Source organism: Diceros bicornis, chromosome 38, assembly GCF_020826845.1.
Source record: "Diceros bicornis minor isolate mBicDic1 chromosome 38, mDicBic1.mat.cur, whole genome shotgun sequence".
Taxonomy (NCBI): Eukaryota; Metazoa; Chordata; class Mammalia; order Perissodactyla; family Rhinocerotidae; genus Diceros; species Diceros bicornis.
The window spans coordinates 9860629-9866628 of record NC_080777.1 but is presented as its reverse complement, the minus strand read 5'-3'; positions in this window follow the sequence as shown (position 1 = coordinate 9866628).

The window sequence follows — 6000 nt, the reverse complement described above, 5'->3', positions numbered from 1 at the left end:
TGAGAATGATGCCCTTAAAGATAGGGATGTTTCCTCCCCTATATCGGCATTTCTTTACGGATAAGCCTCTCTTCCCAGAAACTAAGGATTAATTACTGACCTGGTTTAACTCATCTCGTGACCACTGACCCGCTGACCACCCACTGGCTGTGCTCACCTTATGACCACCGACCTGCTGTGCCGGCTAAGCATCTCATGACTGCAGTAAAAGAGACATTCCTGTCATATGTGATGTATGCTCTTTGTTCCAAGACAGTATGTAATCACTCTACACCCCACTTCTTTGGTGCCCTTCCTTCCTTGGTGGAAAAGTTTTCCCAGGCTATAGTCTTCAAATTGGCTCATAATAAACTCACCCCAATTTTGATTTATAGATTGATTATGGATTATTTGCATTGACAGAGAGAGGAGGTGAAACATAACAAAATAAGAAAATCATGCCTGACCCCAGGTAGAATACAACATTGCATAGAGGAGAAAAAATATTGAAATGTCTAGATTGCCATAAAACAAATGTAACAGAGTGCAGGGGAAATGTGGAGACCAAAAGTGATCAGGTGACAGAGTTGGGTGGCTGTCATATGGAACAGCAGGATGGGCAGTTGGCTGCCCCCAGCCCCCTCCATGCCCCCTCACTGATCTAGCACCCTGACCCCAGCCCCTTCTCTGCAACCCCCAGATCCCCCTGGTCCATGCACTAAAGGATTATGGCTTAACCCAGCAAAGGCTTCTGCCCCAGTGCCAACATCAACTTCCCTTCCAATGGCTGGGTGTCTGGGACCACAGTGGCTATTAAATATTTTCCTTTCCATTCCATTCCCTGGTAACAAGCCTGTTCATTGATTGGCTGAGAAAAAGAATAGAATTGAGTGAAGGAATGAAACAAAGAGCTCAGACAGAGCCATGTTTCTCAAGACACAGTTACCTAAATGGCCATGGAAATGGGCACTGGCAATTCTTAGCGTTTTCAAACCACTGCCAAAGAGCACAGGGGAAACTGGTTTCTGCCTGCCAGCATGTTGGGAAAGTCCCACAGTGACCACCAGGACTGCAGACTCGGGAGGGCGGAGCGGGCAGAGAGCACTTCAGCCTTCTTACCCTGTGAGCTTGAGCATATGTGGGGCAGATCTAGAATGTCTACGTGGGAAGGACTTAGGGATGAAAACGTGGACGGTAGATGGAGCGGGGTGCGCTGGGGCTTGTCTTGATGCCGTTTTTGTTTCCTAAGACCCTGTTCTGGCTTAGACACATATTTGGGGGGTGTGGGGGGACCGCTGATGGAAATCATGGGTGGGTTCACTGCCTCTCCCAGCACCAGGGGGCGCAGGTCCTTGAGCTTTCCACTTCCTGTTGAGTGGAGAGGAGCATGCTTCCCTTCATTCATTCCCTCCGGCAGGCAGTGAAAATGGAGGGTTCCTACAGCGCCTTTAGAAAAGGGGCTGTCACCGTTGATAATGACAACAGCACCTAAGGAGGTACATTCCCTAGGCAATTTCTCATGCCGCATGATGCCATGCTTATTCATGAACAACTCTGTGGACTCTGCAAAATAGATATGATTTCCCCATTTTAAGAGATGAGAGAACTCATGGTTAGTATCTTGAAAATTGCAAAGGACTGCACAAAGACAAGATATAATTCATCACGAGCAACATTATTATTGGGGGACTCCCGCTGTGAAAATCCACCCCCAGGGACAGAATTTAGTGGGGGAGGGGAGCAGCAACTCTGTCTCTGGCCTCTCCTAGAGGGCGGGATGGACCCTGAGCTCCAACTCACTGGAAGAATCGTCAAAGGGCCCAGCAAACCACACGGGCTTTCTGAAGCTTCTTTCTCAACTTTTCCTCTCTCCTCCTACTCTGCACCTCCCAGCTTTCGCAATACCAGGGAGAGGCCCGTCCCGTCTCCTCTTGAGCCCTGGGAATCCCACAGGGAGCAGCCTCCCCTTGGTGGTATCCAACAGGCCTGTCCAACCCCCCTAAGGAAAGAATAAGCCATGTAACTGCTTCCAAAAGAGAGAAGTCTCCTTTCAAACAAAACCATCGTTTGTAACACTGTGGAATTCTTGTTCTCTCCTCGCTCCTTTGGATTCAGATCACAGTCCTGACAGGGGGAGAAGGAAGAGCTGGCTTTTCCTCAGCGTCCACCGTAGTGAAGACGCAGGCCCCTGTCATCCCTTTTGCCCCCTAAGTCGGGAAGAGAGACTGGACAGGCTGTGGTCCAGGCTCGCTCCACCACGTTAGCCACAGCTTTGCCGGGCCTCCGTTTTCTTGTTTATAGAATGAGGAAGTGAGATCTCCCTTGATCGATTGTGAAGATTAAATGTGCAAGTGTGTGTAAAGCATGGAGCTCGGTACCTGGCACACGGACGCGCTCAATTAAAAAGGTGGCTTCGAATGGTGCGGCCAGAACCCGCAGACTGTGCCTCTGACACCGCTTGAACATCTAGGGCCATCGAGTTGGTGTGGCCTTGATGTTTTGTTTTCTCTACTTTTCACTTGGAGAAAATCTTAAGAAAAATGCTACAAAAAGAGATTGCCTTGCTGTGGCCCTTGGAGACACACATATTTTCTCTCTCTCACACACACACACACACAACTGCTGGCACACAAGGGCTGTGGCCCACACCCAGGCAGTTTTGGGTAATCCCAGCTGCTTTGGACTCACCCACTGCCCTCAGGGCTGGTGACTCACTCCAGGAAGTTCCTCCACGGCTAGGCCAATGGAGAGTGTGTATCTGTCTGCGTCTGCGTGTTCCTGTGGAAGGATTGTGTGGTGAGAGAAAGACGAGATTTTGCCGGATCCAGTGAGATAACATTGTGTAAGAGGCTTTGAAACATATAAAGAGCAGTGTTTATTCAGGTTTAAAAACTGGACCTTGTCCAGTGGCGGGGGCAGTAATCATCATGTGTATCTGCAAATTAATTTAAGTAGCTCAGGACAGCTACAGGCCTTTGTGAGCGGAGTCCTGTGTGCACAGAGGCCCCAGAAGGCTGGTGAATCAGCTGCCAGGGCTGCATGGGAGAGGGTGTTGCCCAGGCAGGGGAGAGGCCTTCCAGGATGAGCCAGGAGGCTCTTCTGCCGCAGGGCTGCATGAAGTTTCTTTCTTTTTTTTTTTTTTTTATAATTTTTATTTATTTATTTTTCCCCCAAAGCCCCAGTAGATAGCTGCATGTCATAGCTGCACATCCCTCTAGTTGCTGTATGTGGGACGCGGCCCCAGCATGGCCGGAGAAGCGGCGCGTCAGTGCGCGCCCGGGATCCGAACCTGGGCCGCCAGCAGCGGAGCGCGTGCACCCAACCGCCAAGCCACCGGGCCGGCCCTGCATGAAGTTTCTGATTTGACTGCCATGATAGGTCTGGTCCGCCCAGTCCTTTGTTGCTTAGAGGACTTGGGATCAGCCATCTGCCTGGGAAGAGGCCCTTCCCCCAGGGATGAGCAGTCCTCGAGGAGACTCGCAGGAGGAGAAGTCAGCACACCCTGGCTGCTCTGCCACACTGGGCAGATGGACGAGCTTTCTCTCAAGAGCTCAGAGTCCAGAAGAAATTGGAATGGGCCCAAAGGAAATCAGACAGTGAAACAAATTAACAGTTTCCAGGAAGGGCTGTCTCTTTCCTCTGTTCTCAATAGTGATGGTTTCATAAAACCCTTGCACCAGAAACCCTGCAAGCTAGAAATGAACGCCTGTGTTCCCCCATTTCATCTAAGGGTAGAGAAAGCAGAGCCCAGTGGCGGGCAGTGGTACCTCTCCATCAGGCAGCGTGCCCAGACTTGCAAACTGGAGATGGAGGATATCAAATAAAAACACCTCAAGACTTACATAGGGAAGACTTAATCAGAAGAAAAGATTATTGCAATAGAGAGAACAGTCTAATCTCAGAAACTGGTAAGTGTCTCCAAATCAAACAGAAAAGGAGTTTTCTCTTACTGGGTTAAGGGAGGGGCAGGCTGTGATAAGCAGAATTTTGGGAGGGGAAGCTAGACAAACACGGGGAAATGACGAGGGCTCTGACAGGAAAAGGGTCTGGCTGTACTCGGCTGCTTCCCAGGAGAAGCTGGTGGAGGGGGGCACATTCCACTTTTTTTGTGTTTGCTCAGGCTTGGAGGCAAGCCGAGTTCAGAATCCTGTAGGAAAGAGAGAAACCCAACTAAAGTTTGGTCAAGCAAAGCAGAGTGTAATAAATGGGCACTGAACACTTGGTCTAGGGCAAGAATAGATGGGGGAGGGGAGGATAAAACCAAAAAATCTAGGCTGATTCCATAGACATGCGGCGGCTGGTGACTGTACTCATTGATATGTCAGCCTGTAAAACCATAAACCAGTTTAATTATAACTGATATGAGGGTGCCTGTAAAGGCATTAACTTAACAGACTTTTGTATAGTCTTTTCTTTTAGGTACCTCTCATACCTTAATTTTTCACTAGCTTTTTGCAATGAAACTTTCAATAAGGCTATTTTGGAATTTTGAAGACTTTGTTTTTAAGTACACTTCTTAAATGCTCTTATCTAATTGGACAATCCCCTCTAATGGCCAATGTAATTCCCCTGAGGTTGGTGGCAGTTTGGTAGGACCCTAGCCACAAATGGGGTATAACCCACATTTCTGTCCTGCCATATTTTGGGGCCCCCAACCTGATGGTTACCAAGTCAGGATCTCAGGACTCAAAACAAGTTTAGTAAGATTTTGCTGTTCTTTGTAAACATTTACACCTTCCAAGACCATAGTTTTTAAGCAGGTGTGCCAGAAGGTGACATGCTTGATTCTTTAGAAATTAAAGATTGCATTCAGTTTGTCTGATTCAAGGTTCTCAAATCTAGTGCACAAAAAGACAAGTTTTGGAATCTCAAAGGAGCCCCAAAGTGGCCACTATAATTTTGTGTGTGTGTGTGTGAGGAAAATTAGCCCTGAGCTAACATCTCTTGCCAATCCTCCTCTTTTTGCTCAGGAAGATTGGCCCTGGGCTAACATCTTCTTCTACTTTATATGTAGGACGCCTGCCACAGCATGGCTAGATAAGCAGTGCATAGGTCCGTGCCCGGGATCCAAACCTGCAAATCCCAGGCTGCGGAAGCAGAGCACGAGAACTTACCACTATGCCACTGGGCCGGACCTGGCCACTATAATTTTAAATCACCTTTTCTATTATCAATCTATTGGGACAAAAATTTACAAAAGGAAGGATGTAGTTCTTTTTTTTTTTTTTATAATTTTATTTATTTTTCCCCCAAAGCCCCAGTAGATAGTTGTATGTCATAGTTGCACATCCTTCTAGTTGCTGTATGTGGGACGCAGCCTCAGCATGGCCGGAGAAGCGGTGCATCGGTGCACGCCCAGGATCCGAACCCGGGCCGCCAGTAGTGGAGCACACACACTTAACCACTAAGCCACAGGGCCGGCCCAAGGATGTAGTTCTTGAATATAAACCCAGCTGGAGTTCCTGAGGGAGGAACTTCTCCGGAACTTTTAGAAGATGAAATTCCCACGTTAAAGCATGCTGGACAGAGAGACAAACGGACACCAGTTATAAGTCCCAGGTTGTTACCTGTGCTTCTGACCCACTGTTAGAGTTGTTTGGATAAAAGACACAAAAGACAGAATCTGAGTACTCACCAGATGGGGAATAAATCCTCGGACAGCAGCGGCCACAGCCGACTCAAACAGAGAAACCCTTCCAGACAGCATTCGCTGTGAGTTGGCTTGGAGACAATTGTCTCCTGGTCAATCTACCCCAGACTGGGCTATTGCCCCAGAATCCCAAAGAAATGCAAAGACTTCAACCAAAAGGGAGGGAGGTCAGATCCTAGGAGGGCTCACAATTGGAGGAGCTGGCGGTCTGTGGAAGCGGTGAGCACACAGGGGGACTCATGTGGATACCAAACCCATTTCCAGGGGACACCAGTCAGGAAAGGTGAGATTTCTTCAGGCCCTGCTTTCTTCTCTTTCTTTCTTTTTTTTCCTCCCCAACACCCCAGTGCATGGTTGTTTATCCTAGTCGT